Source organism: Lithobates pipiens, unplaced genomic scaffold (genome assembly GCF_037356315.1).
Source record: "Lithobates pipiens isolate NorthernLeopardFrog02 unplaced genomic scaffold, aLitPip1_a1.2 Scaffold_18, whole genome shotgun sequence".
Classification (NCBI taxonomy): domain Eukaryota; kingdom Metazoa; phylum Chordata; class Amphibia; order Anura; family Ranidae; genus Lithobates; species Lithobates pipiens.
Genome location: NW_027507758.1, coordinates 129,333,826 through 129,353,482, shown reverse-complemented (window position 1 = coordinate 129,353,482; position 19,657 = coordinate 129,333,826). Strand labels below are relative to the sequence as shown.

Genomic DNA, 19,657 nt, shown 5'->3' with positions numbered 1-19,657 from the left:
ACAGATCGCCGCCATTACTAGTATAAAAAATTTTTATAATAAAAATGCCATAAAACGATCACCTATTTTTGCGCAAAGCAATCAATATAAGCTTATTGCGATTTTTTATTTTTTTTTTTAACCAAAAATATGTAAAAGAATACATATCGGCCTAAACTGCGGAAAAACATTTATTATAGCAAAAAGTAAAAAATATTTTGTCTTTTTTTTTCAAAATTGTCGCTCTCTTTTTGTTTATAGCGCAAAAAATAAAAACCGCAGAGGTGGTCAAATACCACCAAAACACAGCTCTTTTTATGGGAAAAAAAGGACGTCAATTTTGTTTGGGTGCCACATCACACGACTGCGCAATTGTCAGTTAAAGCAATGCAGTGCCAAATTGCAAAAGGTGCTCTGGTCAGGAAGGGGGTAACATTTTACAGGGCTGAAGTGGTTAAGACCCATATACCTATTGGTTTAAATTTTGAATGAGTTATAACTAATTTTTATGATTGAGTGAGTTATGTTTTATTTCCCTCAAATAACTTCCCTTCATCCTCCCATTTTTGTATGCATCTGTATGCTTTCTTATGCTTCTCATGCTTTTTTATGCATCTTTGTGCATTTTTGCGTATGTTTGTGCATTTTGGTGCATTTTCGTACATAGTTTGTATTCAGACTTCACATTTTTGTACCCTTCTATTGAGTCTGACTAGAGAGACTCTTTTTGATTTGCTTTGTCCCCGTCTGGTCTTTTTGCAACATCATGTCTATTTCTAGTAACTTTTACATTGGGTATATCGCATTTTTTCCATGGCCATGTCTCTTTTTTTTTTTTTTACTCCTGTCAGATGTATGCTCTCTACTTAGTATTTTACTAACATGGCAATGAGTATACATGACAATGTTATTTATAGATGGTCTAGAGAGGATATTTTACATGACAGTGAGGGCTCTTGTATCTATGTCTGCATTGTTTTTATAGGTAGGCAACATTGTATCTTTTTTTTATATATATATGCTTTTTGTATTTAATGACATATATATCACACTGCTGTCCCAATGGTGGTTTATGGTGGCTTTGTGGCTGGGTACATGTATTGTAGAAATTTATGATTTATATTTATATATATTTTGATTATCCACTTTTACATATACCATTGGTAATAGGTTTCTTTTTTCACTCTCATTTTGTGTTTTTTTCTTTCTTCTTTTTTGCTGTTTTTTTCTGTTTCATTATTGCTAGTTTATTTGTCAATGATTTTAATCACCTGCGTCCATTTGTTATGCCTCAACAATTGTGCGTGCACTTCCTGTTGGTTGCACATATAAATAGCTGAGGTCTGTGTTTTGTCTTTGTAATGAGTAAGCATGAGTGATTTGTGTGAAACGCGTCAACCAAGTTCCTGTTTATCTGTCTGGCTTGGCAATAATAGACGCTTCAAGATTTTGACTACACTGTGGTGTGCTACTATTATCCTTTTCTTTATTGCTTTCTTTGGTGGCGAGCCGGGGGGGAGCACCCGCAACACAGGGACAGCCATTGGCTGAGAGCACTGATTGGGAGCCAGTCAGAATATCTTTTTTGATCCTTCGAAAGAAGCAGAACGAACGGACCAGCTGCCATACACACGGGTCAAATGTCAGCCTGTTTTTATTGAACCGGCCAATGCCAGCCAACATTTGGCCCCTGTGTACTAGGCTTTAGTGAGCTCTAATGATCTTGACATGATGAAACCAAGAATAAGGATTCATGGTCTTGTAAAGACACCGTAGATGAGCTGAGGTTAGGGATCAACCTATTAGCAGTGGGGCGTAAATGTGGAATATAATTGGTTCAGCATACTACACTACTAGATGCCAACTCCCAGAAACATATGGCAGCCCACTTTTATAACATTGATACACAGATTCAGGAATTCTCAAGTAGCATATCCAATGGTATCTTGTGGAAGAAGTGCAGGGATTGAAACAACATTATACTTTTTATTATCTCACTCCTCTGCATTTCTGCCAATTATAGGTTTGCATTACCAAGTTAGGGGAATGGGGGGAATAGTGAGACTTTATATGAAGCACAACACCAGAACCAAATAAATCAATTAGTAGATACTATTTAATGGTGCACATTGGTTGGTTGCATGCAGGACAGTAAATAAAATGTAATAAATAATATAATAAATACATATAAATGTATACACAGCACATACAGTGGTGTGAAAAAGTGTTTGCCCCCTTCCTCATTTCCTGTTCCTTTGCATGTTTGTCACACTTAAGTGTTTCGGAACATCAAACCAATTTAAACAATAGTCAAGGACAACACAAGTAAACACAAAATGCAATTTGTAAATGAAGGTGTTTATTATTAAAGGTGAAAAAAAATCCAAACCATCATGGCCCTGTGTGAAAAAGTGATTGCCCCCTAAACCTAATAACTGGTTGGGCCACCCTTAGCAGCAACAACTGCAACCAAGCGTTTGCGATAACGTGCAATGAGGCTTTTACAGCGTCCTGGAGGAATTTTGGCCCACTCATCTTTGCAGAATTGTCCTAATTCAGTTACATTAGAGGGTTTTCGAGCATGAACGGCCTTTTTAAGGTCATACCACAACATCTCAATAGGATTCAGGTCAGGACTTTGGCTAGGCCACTCCAAAGTCTTCATTTTGTTTTTCTTCAGCCATTCGGTGGTGGACTTGCTGGTGTGTTTAGGATCATTGTCCTGCTGCAGAACCAAAGTTTGTTTCAGCTTGAGTACACGAACAGATGGTCGGACATTCTCCTTCAGGATTTCTTGGTAGACAGCAGAATTCATAGTTCCTTTTATCACGGCAAGTCTTCCAGGTCCTGAAGCAGCAAAACAGCCCCAGACCATCACACTACTACCACCATATTTTACTGTTGGTATAATGTTCTTTTTATGAAATGCAGTGTTCCTTCTACGCCAGATATACTTGGACACACACCTTCCAAAGAGTTCCACTTTTGTCTCATCGGTCCACAGAATGTTGTCCCAAAAGTCTTGGGGATCATCAAGATGTGTTGTGGAGAAATTGAGACGAGCTTTGATGTTCTTTTTGCTCAGCAGTGGTTTTCTCCTTGGAACTCTGCCATGCAGGCCATTTTTGCCCAGTCTTTTCCTGATGGTGGAGGCATGAACGCTGACCTTAACTGAGGCAAGTGAGGCCTGCAGTTCCTTGGACGTTGTTGTGGGGTCTTTTGTGACCTCTTGGATGAGTCGTCGCTGCGCTCTTGGGGTAATTTTGGGCGGCCGGCCACTCCTGGGAAGGTTCACCACTGTTCCATGTCTTCGTCATTTGTGGATAATGGCTCTCACTGTGGTTCGCTGGATTCCCAAAGCTTTGGAAATGGCTTTATAACCCTTTCCAGACTGATAGATCTCAATTACTTTCTTTCTCAATTGTTCCTGAATTTCTTTGGGTCTCGGCATGATGTGTAGCTTTTAAGGATCTTCTGGTGGACCTTACTGTGTCAAGCAGCTCCTATTTAAGTGATGCCTTGATTGTGAACAGGTGTGGCAATAATCAGGCCTGGGTGTGGCTAGAGAAATTGAACTCAGGTGTAGACAACCACAGTTATAGTATGTTTTAACAAGGGGGGCAATCACTTTTTCACACAGGGCCATGATGGTTTGGATTTTTTTTCACCTTTAATAATAAACACCTTCATTTACAAATTGCATTTTGTGTTTACTTGTGTTGTCCTTGACTATTGTTTAAATTGGTTTGATGTTCCGAAACACTTAAGTGTGACAAACATGCAAAGGAACAGGAAATGAGGAAGGGGGCAAACACTTTTTCACACCACTGTAAGTGTCCCTACATAGTAAATAATATATATTAAAATGTATTAAATATAGCCCAAACTTGCATACAGACATGATTGCACATACGATAATGTAAAATGTATTCAAATTTCTTCAATGTATTCTCATAGTAAATCAGTTTGCTCCTTGCTCCTCGATGACACTATGCACATCTCTGCACTATACTTTTCACTTCATACCAAGGAAGCCCTATGGGCCCCTATTCGGCACTTATTATAACCACAATTACTTATTGGGGATGACATCTCTATTGATGCTTACTTCTTGTATTCTGTTCACCGCTGTGCTGTCGCAGTCACCACCACCTCAGTTTCCAGCGATGATGTTCCCACTGTGCCTCCAGATACTAATACAACCCATGTTGTTGAATACTGTAGCTTACTTATAGACATACCTATATCACATTTGCTCCTGATGAATGGAAGTTCTACATGAATTGTGTGTAGAGCTATATATCGAGTATTGTCGCAGCTACCATGCATCTGCTATGAGACTACCTTGAAGAAATTTGAATTAATTTGACATTATCAGGTGTGCAATCAGTCGTGTCTATATGCAAGTTTGTGCTACATTTAATACATTTTAATATATATTATTTATTAGGTACACTTATGTGTGTGTATACTTTTATGTCTATTTATTATGTTATTTATTACATTTTATTTACTGTCCCACACCACATGCGTCCATGTGCACCATTAAATAGTATCTACTAATTGACTCATTTGGTTCTGGTGTTGTGCTTCATATAAAGTTCCACCATTCCCCTTTCCCCTCTTTTTTTCTATATGATTCAGAGATGGAGACATATGAACTCTGTAGCAGTCGCTGTCTCATATAAAGTCAAAAATAATTTTATTTTACAAAGTTAATGGTGTAGTCACTGCTGTCCATCTATAAACTTATAGCGTATGGACAGTCATGGAGGGTGACAAGCCTCCACTATTTTACTAACCCCCATCGTTGTGCTTTTAACTTGCAGTTCTGTGAACTTTACACATTTCTATGACAGCCATTTGAGACTGTTAACTGCCAGAAGAAATGATACTCTTTGATCACAATAACAGAAAGTTGAAGTTGTAACACAGAATGCGAATGGCCACATTAAACTCTAATCCCTTCATAAAAAGAATTATGTTTGCAGCCGGCAGATTTCCACACTCGGGGAGTGGTGCATAGTTAACCAACGTAAAACCTAATGCTCGCTAATAATAAACAAATTTGTGTGTTTTTGCAACTATTTTAATAGATGTTTTTTCTTTTGTGGCAGGATACCAGGGAAAATTATCTGTAAAGGATGAGCAGAAGAGTGTTGATCACATTTTATACACAGCTTTTAATATCTGTTGATCACATCAGTCACCATCTTCTGTACACAATTCTGCAGATTTTCTGAGTCATCCCATAGTGTTGGGTTTATGGTGAAAGAAAGTGCAAAACATAATCTTCAAAGGTAAGTTGGCTTTCTGACATTATAATCCTTAAAGTGGTTGTAAACTCTCCCCCACAACTTTGTCCCATGTAAATCAACATAAAAAACCCTGATGAACACTGCTTGTAGATATCTCCTTACTTGCTTAGTATTGTTGTAATCCTCTTTGTTCTTTAGAATGACGTCACTGAGCATGCCCAGATATCCCCTGATTTATGGAACACTCTGTGTACTTGTCTATCTATTATCAGGACTTCCTACGGCACACAATACTAAAATACCAGGAGACTGAGAGCTTCCTCCTACACCCCATGAGACCATGTGACATTCACGTGCAGTGTAAACCAGGGCATGGAACAGCATTACTGCAGTCTTATCAGCTTCAGCTGATAAGACTGAAACAGGCAAACACTAGATAATTGGCAGAAGTAAATACTATGAAATAAATACTATGAACAGGGAAGCAGGGTTGCCATAAAAATGTTGTCTTGAGAAGGAGGCGTGGTTAACAGTACAGGAAATGCTCAATGTAAGGGCGGAAATACACTCCACTGTGGACCCAGAAAACAATACTTAAGATGGCACTGCTTAACTCCTGGAAACAAGTTTTTTAAAGTTTCTTTAAACAGTAAGTAATATGCGATTTGGGCTGGATTACAGTGGCTATAGTTTGATAATTACTTATTATAATGGACTAAATGAAAAGAAGCATCAGAGTGGGAGAGTTTACTTCCTCTTTAAGTCCTACTTTCTGACATTTGTAAAGGAAAAAAAAGTCATTTAAAACTGCTTGCGGCTATAACGAATTGTTGGGTCTTGGCAATATAGATAAAACTCATTGAAAAAAATGGCATGGGATCCCCCTCAATCTACTACCATGCCCTTTGGGTCTGGTGTGAATATTAAGGGGAACCCCAAACCAAAAAAATAAAACTGTCCCTCGGTGTAAATCCATCTCACGCCGCCTGACGAACCGAACCGAAATGCAACAGCTCTGCCTCCATGGGAGGCTCCCGCCGAGTAACGTTTCTTCTCGCTAGGACAGCTGTTATATAGCTGAGGGCGGGGCCACTCGATGATGATGATGATGCGTCACCAGGTGGCCCCACGCTCAGCTATATAACAGCTGTCATCGAGAAGAAGCGTCACTCAGCGGGAGCCTCCCATGGAGGCAGAGCTGTTGCATTTTATTTAATTTTTTCGGTTCGATGGGTGGCGTGAGATTAATTTACATTGCGGGACATTTTTATTTTTTTATTTTTTAATAAAGGACTTGTCCCAAAGTGTCTCCTGTCTTTTTTACTGTTTTTTACACTTTTTTTGTGAAGTAGTAGGGATACAATGTACCCATTACCAATTCACATGGGGGGGCAGGATCTGGGGGTCCCCCTGTTACCATGCAGCTCCAGAGCAGCCTGTATTTCTCCTGATAGGTGCTACTCCTTACCTAAAATCTATCTATTAATATATAGCGAAAGTTGTACAAATCGTATATCCACAATGGTTATCTTGGTGACTATGGTCCCAGCTGCCTTGAGGGAGATTGACAGTTATTTTGTGTTTCTTCCATTTGTGAATAATCACACCAACTGTTGTCACCCTCTCACCAAGCTGCTTGCCGATGGTCTTGTAGCCCATTCCAGCTTTGTGTAGGTCTACAATCTTGTCCCTGACATCCTTGGACAGCTTATTGGTCTTGGCCGTGTTGGAGAGATTGGAATCTGATTGATTGCTTCTGTGGACAGGTGTCTTTTATACAGGTAACAAGCTGAGATTAGGAGCACTCCCTTTAAGAGAGTGCTTCTAATCTAACCTCATTACCTGTATAGAAGACACCTGGGAGACAGGAATCTTGCTGATTGTTAGGGGATCAAATACTTATTTCACTCATTAAAATGCAACTCAATTTATACCTTTTTTGAGATGCAGATTTTTTTGTTGTTATTCTGTCTCTCACTGTTAAAATAAACCTACCTACCAATTATTATAGACCATTTCTTTGCCATTGGGCAAACATACAAAATCAGAAGGGGATCAAATATTTTTTCCCTCGCTGTACATAATCTTGTGCAATGAAATCTTATAAAAGTGCTCCACCACGCACAGAGGAAATACACACTCACCAACCGAATATGGCACCTAACTCGCTTTTCAACTGGGTACAGATACAAAAGTGCAATATATCCACTGTCACCAGGAATTCCAGCCCCAATGTCCTATCATAGCCAAAATAGGACACAAGCAGAGTAAAATAATATTTCATAGTGCAGTACTTTTATTCATAATCAATGGATAAAAACATAAATAACTCACTTACATTTATAAGGTACTTTAAGTAGCACCAGAGTGTACAGCCTCTGTGGATACTAACAACCGCGCCACTCGCAAATCAGAGGCGGAATGCGTTCCAAAGGACTGGAACTGACAACAGGTCTCCACCGGAAATGACAATGGTATTACCAGTGGATCAGTCTCAATGCATTTTGCACATAGTGCGTCCTCAGGAAGCCTCATCGCCTCCATCTTAATGAATATTAAAAACATTTATTTTCGGTTAGACTTGCAGAAAAAAAAAAGTTTTATACCTACAGTATATTACCTTTGCGGCTTAATTTTGCAGCATTAATCTGAGATTATTATTATTACTGTGTCGTGTATAAAAATTGCAACCTACCACTTCAAATATGTAACAACCTAAGCTTAGAGCTTTACCATTTTACATATTATTCAGCCTTGCAAAGTATATTGGCACTTGATAAAGACTAGTATGTGTAGTGTGTATACAAGATTTCTGCTGCATTCCTTCCAAGATGCTGTTTGCACGAAACTATTGTAAAAAAAGTACAAGGTGGCTCCATATTAAGTAGCTGAGGGTGCAAGAGAAGTTGGCACGTTCTTCCTCTCTGTGTTCACACCTAAGTGTTTCCTAGTAGTTTAATGCAGTCAGCCACTACAAGGAAATTGCAGCAAACCTAGAACTGTAAGGGTCTATTCATACCTATGCATTTTTTTCTTCTAATGCCTTTTCCATTGAAATCAATGGAAAAGCATCAAAACATGTCAATGTCAATGCATGTTTTATCCAGCTAACTAAATGCCCAGCAATTATTTTTAATTATTTGTTTTGTCAAAAGAACAAGCACTTTTTTTGCAAGTAAAGGCATACCATATCACATGCATAAAAATGCAGGCATTTTCCCAGAGCCTGTCCTAGTGGTGACCAGCGTTCCTCCAGTATGGGAAAATGCAGGCCACCGCACTAGTGTGAATTAGCCCTTGCTGACTCCTCTATCTGACTGTAAGCTCCGTGAGCAAGGCACTCTCATTCCTTCTGTATTGAACTGTATTGTAACTGTACTGTCCCCCCTCTACATTGTATAGTGGTGCGCAAACTGTCGGCGCTATATAAATCCTGTATAATAATAATGTGACTATTTTGCATATGTAAAGGCCCTCTCCCATTTATCTACTGTTAGCCCCTGTACACACGGTCGGAGATTTCCACAACCAAATCCGTCGGATTTTGCCCGTCGGATTTTGTCCGTCGGATCTTGTCCGAAACTGTTGCATACACACGGTCGGACAAAGTTGGCGAAAAATCCGATCTTTCAGAACGTGATGACGTAATTTCGTTATGATGGGACTACATTCAGGCTAGTAGCCAATAGATTTGATGTAGGAATTTGATCTGAGCATGCGTGGCACTTGGTCCGATCAAAATTCTCTACACATGATCGGAGTATGTCCGATTGGCCCAGTTGGTCGGGAAATATTTCCAATATGTTGGAAAATTGGGTCCGACGGATATTCCGACTGAATCAGTCCGATGCATACCACACACAGTCGGATTATCCGACGACACTTTCCGATAGGACACATTCCGACGGATTCTCCGACCGTGTGTACAAGGGCTTAGATAGTTCCTTAAGCAATCCATTGTGCAATATTAATTGTTAATTAATTAAAACAAGCACACAATGGGGGTCATTTACAAAAGTACTTGGCAGTGCAGTCGCTGTAAATCTAAGGGTTGGATCTGAAATGAGTGGAAGCTCTGCTGATTTTATCATGCGCAAGTTAAAATGCTGTTTTTTATTTTCCTTGCATGTCCCCCTCGGATCTACAGTGACTTTAATTCCAAGTGCACTTGCAGTGCAAAGTGGATTTTCCTTTAGTAAATAACCCCCAATGTTTTCCATAATTCTTTAAAAAACAAATTGTTTATTTTGCCTTGTTGATATGCACATTGTTTGTACTATGCTTAAATAGGTGGTCGTGGTATAATAAAAACAAGTCACAGATTCTAGGAAGAGAACTACAATTTGTTCACAATCCAAAAAGATGTAGCCTTAGTTAAGGGTTAACTGATTTGTGCATTTTACTGCAGATGCTTAGTCATTGTTAACCACAGGTAATTCTTGGAAATTGCAGCCAGGAAGAAAAAAATCATTGGTTTCAGAGAAATTGACCAGATATAGGATGGCAATGTGAACAGGCAAGCTGAAATTTAGTTTGAGAACACCAAAAAAATGTGTCACATTTGCCACAACTGGCACTGTTCTAATGCAGAGTACAACCCAGGACTTCTTCACCACAGTGCCTGTTTGACACTGCTCTGTCAAAGGTAACATGTTCTTTTATCGACCTAGCTGACAATTCCGGGCATTTATTATAAGAAATATTCAGGATATAGATTTTAGTTTTGTTTAATAAAATTCTCCTAAAACTACTAGTAAAGATTCCCTTGTTATGGCTGAAAACTGACTTAAAGAGGTGTTCCCCTTAAAAAAAATAAAAAGAAATAAGAGTCAGCAGCTACAAATACTGCAGCTGCTGACTTTTAATAATCGGACACTTACCTGTCTCAGGGTCCATGCGGGGGAACGAAGCCCCGCTCATCCCCCCCTCCTCTCAGCGGCGCCGACATTGCAACTGTGGGCAAGCATGCTGTGATTGGCCGCGCAGTCATCTGGGACCTGTCACGTGTCCCAGATGACTGACAGGAGGGAGGGGGCAGAGCTGAGCCCTTCCTGCGCTGAGGGGACGTGATGTCACCAGCCCAGGCACTGAAGGAGGCAGACTACGAGGGACCCCCTAGCAACAGGCATTAAAAAAAGTTATATTTTTTTATTTTTTTAGGAATTTTTATCTTCTTTTATTTTTTATTTTTTGTGGAACACCACTTTAAATATTCATCTAGAAATTAATTCGCTGGTGAAAAAAAATACAAAATCTATTTTCAGAATATTTTGTAATGTTTCTATGAGCTATTATCTTGTTACCAACTTGGATTACATTCTAACCAGTAAACATCAGTGCGTTTAGGCTTAATTTTAATGAACAAAGTTTAATACTTGTAATAATACTCTGTCACTTTGCCTATTCAGGAAAAAGTGACAGGTTCTCTTCTAAGGAGATCCTCCCCTTTCGCTGATACTTAACTTCCCCGCTCTGCCCTACCCCTTCCTGTTGTTTCCAGGCCTTTTTACATTTCTCACATACAAATCCTTTACTTTACCTACCACTTTTTTTTGCCTTGTTGGAGGGCTGAGATTTTATCCTTTGACTGCTAAGGTCCTATACATCATAAAATATTCTCTCTTAGCTAGCCTATAACTTAGTCATGTCAGGGCAATCAAAGAGCTAATATAAATGTATGGCTACTAGGGATGCACCAATACCTACTTTTTAAGAATGAGTACAACTATTTATACTTACCATATTATACCATATTATACTTACCTATACCAATTACCGATACTGTGAGGTGCAATTTGAGCCCATACAAAATGAATTGTTTGAACTGGAGTGAAGAACATGTTCTCCGCTGATCATCTCAACACAGAGAATCCGTCACTGACTGACACAGAAAGGGCCATTTTATGAAGGTTCGATTTCGCCACCTCACTGGCGCTCTCTTTGAGAATTCTGCCTCCCAACTTTTCCAGCCCAGAGATGGAGAATCGTTGGAGAAGAGAGAATCCCGGGAGAACTGAGGAAGATTATTGACTTCCTCAATCAGACACCCCCATGACAGTAAAAAAGATCCCCTGCCTTGCACAACCCCCCCAAAATTGGTAAAGCAGGTTAGAAACACAATATAAATATATAAATATATATATATATATATATGTGTGTTTATGTGTTTGTGTGTGTGTGTGTATATATGTGTGTATATATATATATATATATATATATATATATATATATATATACGCAGTATCTCACAAAAGTGAGTACACCCCTCACACATTTTTGTAAATTTTTTATTATATCTTTTCATGTGACAGCACTGAAGAAATTATACTTTGCTACAATGTAAAGTAGTGAGTGTACAGCTTGTATACAGTTAACAGTGTAAATGTGCTGTCCCCTCAAAATAACTCAACACACAGCATTAATGAGCACACCCCTAAGTGAAAATGTCCAATTTGGGCCCAAAGTGTCAATATTTTGTGTGACCACCATTATTTTCCAGCACTGCCTTAACCCTCTTGGGCATGGCGTTCAATAGAGTTTCACAGGTTAACACTGGAGTCCTCTTCCACTCCTCCATGATGACATCACAGAGCTGGTGGATGTTAGAGACCTTGCGCTCCTCCACCTTCCGTTTGAGGATGCCCCACAGATGCTCAATAGGGTTCAGGTCTGGAGACATGCTTGGCCAGTTCATCACCTTTACCCTCAACTTCTTTAAGAAGGCAGTGGTCCTCTTGGAAGTGTGTTTGGGATCATTATCATGTTTGAATACTGTCCTGTGGCCCAGTCTCCGAAGGGAGGTGATCATGCTCTGCTTCAGTATGTCACAGTACATGTTGGCGTTCATGGTTCCCTCAATGAACTGTAGCTACCTGTGTGGGCAACACAAATGCAGACCCAGACCATGACACTCCCATCACCATGCTTGACTGTAGGCAAGACACACTCATCTTTGTACTCCTCACCTGGTTGCTGCCACACACACTTGACACCATCTGAACCAAAAAAGTTTATCTTGGTCTCATCAGACCACAGAACATGGTTCCAGTAATCCATGTCCTTAGTCTGCTTGTCTTCAGCAAACTGTTTGTGGGCTTTCTTGTGCATCATCTTTAGAAGAGGCTTCCTTCTGGGATGACAGCCATGCATACCAATTTGATGCAGGTCTCCTTTCAGCTGTAGAGCTCTTAGAAATCATGCTAACTGCACTACTGTGTTGATGAGTTAGTTGATATTGTCTATGGTATTTCCCAAACTCCTATCAGTGAATATGTGGAAAACTCTGGTTGAAATGTTGGTCTGAGGAACAGCAATTTTGAAAATGTTTGCTGCACATGCCTCTACTAGGGGTACAAGTACTAACTTGCCCCAGCTGAAGATGCCTAGGCCTCAGACTAAGAAGATTTCTTCTCACTCTGTGGCAAAAAGAGTTCCTTTCTTTACCCTTATTTTGCCACTTTTACGCAATAGTTTACGTTTTGGGGGTTTTATTCAAGATGTCCAAAGAGAGGTCACACAGACACTTGTATGTAAAGTATAACATTTTAAATAATGGCAAATACTGGTAATAATATTAGAAAATGTAACAAGAGTACTTACAGTAACTATAACTATAGATGCCTTTTCACGCAGGATTGCCATACGCTTCTATTGCTGTTTGGCATTGATGATCAAAATCAGGCACGTGCATTTAAGCAGCCCTGAGACGAGAATGGCTATTTCAAGTTTTGTCTGTAGCACACAGGGTAGCATTTGGCCCATTACAAACTCTGAATAGCAGTATTACCCTTTAAGATATAGCTCATCCTGGTCAGTTTACAATGACATTCCTATAACATTAGGTTATTTAATGCAACCAGACTTAGACTTTATTCTTAGATATTGTGAGGCAATTGCTTTGTCTCCTTTAGGTTTGTTTGTGGTAAAGCAAGGAAGCAGAAACCCCTGTAGTATGTTAATGTGCTTTTACCAAACTTGAATGCTGTACATGCAAACTACTTGCAACTGTAGGAAAACAATATATACGCATACAACACACATGCAACAGGCTACCTAAGCTTCCTAGCAAATGAGCATTGACAGTGATATACTGTATATGTCTTTAGGATATGATAAAAAGTCACTTAGCTTGGTTTATAGTGGTTTCAGGGTCTTTGAAGACTCCAGCGAGCAATTGCAAAAATCAGGATGTCTCGTAATGTAGCATATTGTTATGCCTAGCTGAAGTTCCCACTGACACAATCTTCATCTGGTACTTATGGAGCCCCATCCTTTTACTTCCAGACTCGCCTCTTTAGGTTCAGCACGTGGCTGTGTTACCTCCCTTCTTGCCTCCCTCCATTTCCTGCACACATCACTTCCTCTTTATCTAGTCTTTATAGACCAGTTAGACATGGTAATTGACATTTGAATAGAGGAAACCCAGTTTCTGACCTTAAATGTCTTATTTCATAAATTTATGCTATTGAAAATCACTAAAATAGTTATGGCAACACTTTCCAACTCGAAACTTACCATTTCATATCAGCTTTTAAAGCCCCTTGTCCCCTATATATGGAAAAAAAAAAAACTTTTAGACCCTGGATGTTCTGGGTGACCAAACTTTTTCTCTGGACAAGCTACAATGTTCTATTAAGCAAGTTTAGCAATGTGTCCTTTAAAGTCTGTGTTTACAGTAGATTGAAGAAAAACTGTAGATGATAATCCATTGTCCTTCAGGACATAAGCAAACGCTCAAATAAAAGTCCACGCAAATTCAGCTGTTATCAGGAAATCATCTGCATCAGCATCTTCCTCATGTTCTCATCTCATCTTTTGGTCTGTTTCAACTTATCTGGCTTTGTCATCTGCTCTGCTTCTCAATTTTTGTTACTTTGAAAGGGTAAAAGACAAGACAGATTAAGTGTTCTTTCCAACTGTGCCAAAATGCAGATCACTGCTCACGTTTCTCTTTCTACCCATTTCTGACTGCAAAATCATTGTAGAGTGTCCACTCCCAGAAAGACATAGATTTCCAGTGGAAAGAGTAAAACCTGCCAAGGGAACACTGGCCAACAAAAACAATTCATGTGACAAAATGTGTCATTCATAGTCATTTGCTTCCCCCTCTTTAACAAAGCTGGTGTAGGACTCCCGCGTCTTTTCTCTCCAGGGACCCCCACCTTAGGTAAACCAGTTCACATTTTTATCCTGTAGATCATATGCATTGCCTTCCCATTGCCTGATTCAACTTGGCTTATGGGAAGTAACAGTGGCACATGTCCTACCTTTGCTTGGGCCTTTGTTAGCACACTGCTCATTCAAACCTTCAGATTTGCCTACAGTGGTCTGAACACACTTCAAAGCCACATCTTTAACATTGAGGGCCTATTTTCGAAATCCCCTGCCTTCCTTACCGTTTCTTGCAAACCCACCACGGCAAGCTGCTCTTTCAATAACCCTCGTTCTACCTCAGCCTTTCTCCTCATTTTGGATTCTGTATGTAAAACATGAAGGAATTGCCAACCAAATACAGCTACTGCTTGCATCTCTTCCTTACTGAACCCAAAATTGTAAGACTAAAATCTAAGGAGAAATCAAGACTCCATTACCCCACATTCTGTTCAAAGGAGAAGCATACCTAGAAAGCTCCTTTGAAGCATACATCAAGGTACTATCTCTGGTCCATGCTGGGTGGTTACATGCCACCCAATCTTCCCTGTTTTTCTGCGCATGCCTATTCCCTCTCAACACTCTATGCAGCATTTTTCTTAGCACAAGCAACAGAAAACACTACAGAATACAGGCCTGTTTCAATTGAAACTCTCAGATGAGCCACCTATTGTTTTGCTTTATCTCTTGTAGGTTCGTTTTCAGTAAAGCAAGGAAGCAAAAACCCCTGTAGTAACTTAAATATGCTTTTACTAAACAAGAATGCTGTACATACATATTACTTACATTTGTATGAAAACAATATAATACATACAGAGTATTACACATGTGTTCAATTATAAATCTCTGTGCTGGTCTAAAATGATGGAACACCTGCTTCTCAAGACCAAGAATGGAGTCAAAAATAATATAAATGGTGCGCTATTCCTGTGTAAAGCAAAGTGACTTGATATAATACAAAAGTAAATGTTATAACATGACTTACACAACAATAATACTGTGTATAAAGTGTTGTGTCTCGATAAAGTGAACCAGTGATTTGAAATAAAGTGACCAATGCATACATAACAATAGTATTAAAGTGCTTATGAGAAAAATGTCAAATCAATATGTATTCACATGCAATAAATCTTTGAATTGGTGTCTGTGTGACTATTGATGAATAACAAAGTTTGTGCCCAAGAATGTGATACAATGTATCTAATGGTGTCTGTTCAGACAATCTCCTGTGTTGATATATATCGCTGAATGTTGCAAAAGTGTCTATTACATCCCACTTTAGAATAATCTTCTGTGTTTTGAGATATGAAGATCCATGTAATAAAAATAACTATTACCGAATATGATGGATCCCTATGACAGAGATCAGACTCACTGTGTGAACTAAACCACTGATGTAGATGTTACTCTCTCAGCTTTCTCATATCCATGTGCTTCAGAAAAGGTTTGGACTCAGGTGATTCAAAGACCATAGCATTGGATTACTCCCATGGACCTTCAGCCTGCTTGTACTGCATTAATTATCAGCTTGGATATTTCAGGTGTATGGATTCGAACAACCTTAAATCCACTTTAGGTAAATAGAACTCCAATGGTTTGGAAATTGATAAGGAAAGAAAAGCCTCATAGTGTAAAACCACAAAAAATGTATTAAACTATCTTTTAAAAGTTACACTTACAGGCTCAAATTTCAAGCGTAAGAAATTTTTAAATCTGACAACGATGTCACTTGTCCAACCAGTTGGGTGGCTCTACAAGAATACTCCGATCTGATGCATTTCCACAAAACTGTCTTCTACGGGGAATGGAGGATACTGAGTATCACCAGCCGACCGTCTTTTAAGAGGGTGACACCGAAAGTGCATTTGAAAGCAAAGTACCTTGATGAGCAGCTGTGCGCTTGTCTGTGAAATTTCTTAAAGCATAACTCCACTTTTGTTTAGAAAAAATCATTCCTCCCTGGATAATCTATGTACATTGTAAGGATTATAGCAACCTTTGTTGCAGATTCCTACTTTTTGTTGTTCTGAAGAAATCCATGTGTGTTGTGCCTCTGGGCTGAGTGGGTCTAATGGGAGTGGTTTCATAATTATCAGTCAGCTGTGGCATCTGCAGAGCAATCATGATGAAAGCTGCTGGGCCTGCATCCCTTTAGATGTGTTCCTATTGGAAATATCTCAACAAAAATTACATTTTTGTTGCAGGGGATTCCTGAAATCTCACTTGTATCTTAAGCGGACTTCTGGGAAAATTGGTGAGCCAATCACTCAAGCAGGAAATAATGTTTCTGGGGAGTGGTCAGTACACAGTACAGAAAAACTCCATGTAGCCATATTGCTTTGCATTTTTAGAAAATTACAGGGCCTGCAGATTGAAAAGGAAAGGTAATTTTTAATAACATTGAATTACAATAGGACTTGTATCGCAATTGTACACGCTCCTTCCTCCTTTGGTCTAGTGAAGTCCCCTCTGGCATCAACCTTTCTTCTTAGTTCTTCATGTATTTATGAACCCTGCTTCTACCCAGGAATTCTTTCAGTGTTCTCATTGTGTTCAAGACATGGCTGTGTTATCTGCTTTCTAACCAACATCCCTTCCATATTTAACTATCCTTTATGAACCAGATAATGTGAATTAGCAGTTGAATGGAGGAAGCCCAGCTTTTGAGCCAAAATGTATTATTTCATATAATTATGCTATAAATAATATAACTAAAATAGCCATGGCAACACATACTCCAAGGATTTAAACGCCAAGACAAAACCCAAGCCAGGGCCCCAGTTCAGCTGCAAGCCCTGGGACTATATATTTTCTAAACCTGCAGGCAAGTCCTCTTTGACATGAAGGGACACTGCCTGAGTAACCACTTAACAACCGCACCATAGCCCAATGATGGCTATAGCGTGACTCGATAACTCTCGGAGGGTGTACTATGACACCCTCCCAGAATCTTGTTCCCGTGCACCCGCTGGGGCACACACCCAGGAATATCCATGACGGCCGGGCCTGGAGGACCTGGCTCATCACGCATCACGGTAAAGGGCCAATGATAGTGGCCCTTTACCACATGATCGCTCCGTCAAATGACAGGGCAATCACTTGTAAACAAGCCGACGCATGCCCTGCTTAGCTCTTCCCCTCTCTGTACCGATCAGTACCGTGTGAGAGGAGAGGGGAGAGGTTGCAGCAGCGCTAGTAGGTGGATCTGTAGCGCCCACAGAGCTGCTTTGTGACAATTCCTGCACTCATCCATCCATCCATGCTCAGCCATCCAATCTATCCCCATCCATACTCAGCCATTCTTGATTTATTCCATCCATGCCCAGACACCCTGATTCATGCTCAGTCATCCCTATCTATATTCAGCCATACTCAGTCATTCCCATCCATACTCAGCCATACATATTCATGTTCAGTCATCCCCAGCCATACTCAGCCATGCTCAGTCATCCCCATCCATACTCAGCCATCCTGATTCATGCTCAGTCATCCCCATCTATACTCAGCCATACTCATTCATGCTCAGTCATCCCCATCCATACTCAGCCACCCTGATTCATGCTCATTCATCACCATCCATACTCAGCCATCCTCATTCATGCTCAGTCATCCCCATCCATACTCAGCCATACTCATTCATGCCCATTCCATACTCCACCATCTTGATTCATGCTCAGTCATACCCATTCATACTCAGCCATCCTCATTCATGCTCAGTCATCTCCATCCATACTCAGCCATACTCATTCATGCTCAGTCATTCCCAGCCATACTTAGCCATCCTGATTCATGTTCAGTCATCCCCAGCCATACTCAGCCATCCTAATTCATGTTCAGTCATCCCCATCCATACTCAGCCACCTCATCCATCCCCATCCACGGCTCAGCCATCCCCATCTACGGCTCATCCATCCTGATTAATGGCTCATCCATGCCACTTCAGTTCTCATCTATGCCACATCCATGTCACTACAGTACCCATCAGTGCCACTACAGTTCCTTGCAAAAGTGTAATAGGTAGTCAAATTAGATTTTAAATCTATGCCCCTAGAACACCTGATTGTGCTCCCTGCATGTTGGGCCTCTGTATGTGGCCAGGCTGTGGAAAAGTCACACATGTGGTATCGCCATACTCAGGAGGAGTAGGAAAATCTGGTGTAATTTTTGGTATGTACCAGCTATGTGTTGGAAATATTGTATAAATGAACAACTTTGTGTAAAAACAAATGTTTTTTTATTTTCTTTCTACATTTTCCAAAAACTTGTGGAAAAAAATGACACGTTCAAAAGACTAATTTTCCCTGATAGATTATACGTTGGGGTGTTTTCTTTCCAAAATGGGGTAATTTTTGGGGGATTTTCATTGTCCTGGTGCTCCAGGGCCTTCAAAAGTGCAAGAGGTAGTCAGGAAATTAAAATTATTATTATTATTATACAGGTTTTATATAGCGCCAACAGTTTGCTCAGCGCTTTACAACATGAGGGCAGATATTACATTTACATTACAATTTAGCACAAGAGGAATAAGAGGGCCCTGCTCGTTAGAGCTTACAATCTAAAAAGGAAGGGGCAATTGATACAAGAGGTAATAGCTGTGGGGGATGAGCTAATGGGGGAAGTAAAACAGTGTTAGTTAGAAGCAGGATAGGCTTCTTTGAAGAGAAGGGTTTTCAGGGATCGTCTAAAGATGGATAGATTAGGGGACAGTTGGACAGATTGGGGTAGGGAGTTCCAGAGGATGGGAGAAGCTCTGGAGAAATCCTGGAGGCGAGCATGGGAGGAGGGGACAAGGGAGCTAGAGAGCAGGAGGTCTTGAGATGACCGAAGAGGGCGGTTTGGTTGGTATTTTGGGACTAGGTCAGTGATGTAGCTGGGGGCAGAGTTATGGATGGCTTTGTAAATTATTGTTAGTACTTTGAATTTTATTCGTTGGGTGAGTGGAAGCAAGTGCAGGGATTGGCAGAGAGGGGTGGAGGACACTGAATGGCTGGTAAGGTGGATGAGTCTGGCAGCGGCATTCATTATGGACTGGAGGGGGGATAGCCTATGTAAAGGTAATCCAACGAGGAGGGAGTTGCAGTAGTCGAGGCGAGAGATGACCAGGGAGTGAATTAGAAGCTTGGTGGTGTCATTAGTTAAAAAGGGGTGTATTCTGGAAATGTTGCGGAGGCTAAGGCGGCATGATTTGGACAGGGCTTGTATGTGGGCCTGAAAGGACAGTTCGGAGTCTAGGGTTACCCCTAGCACCCTGGCATGTGGGGATGGACTGA

General features: G+C 40.2%; 1 long non-coding RNA gene across 1 annotated transcript in view; it reads left to right on the top strand.

Moving 5' to 3' along the window:
- The window catches only part of LOC143987413 (uncharacterized), a 409,509-nt gene that overhangs the window by 154,448 nt on the left and 235,404 nt on the right, over window positions 1–19,657 (top strand). The window contains exon 3 of the long non-coding RNA XR_013276645.1: window positions 5,097–5,279. This is a non-coding gene — a long non-coding RNA (uncharacterized LOC143987413). The remainder of the gene's footprint in view (window positions 1–5,096; window positions 5,280–19,657) is intronic.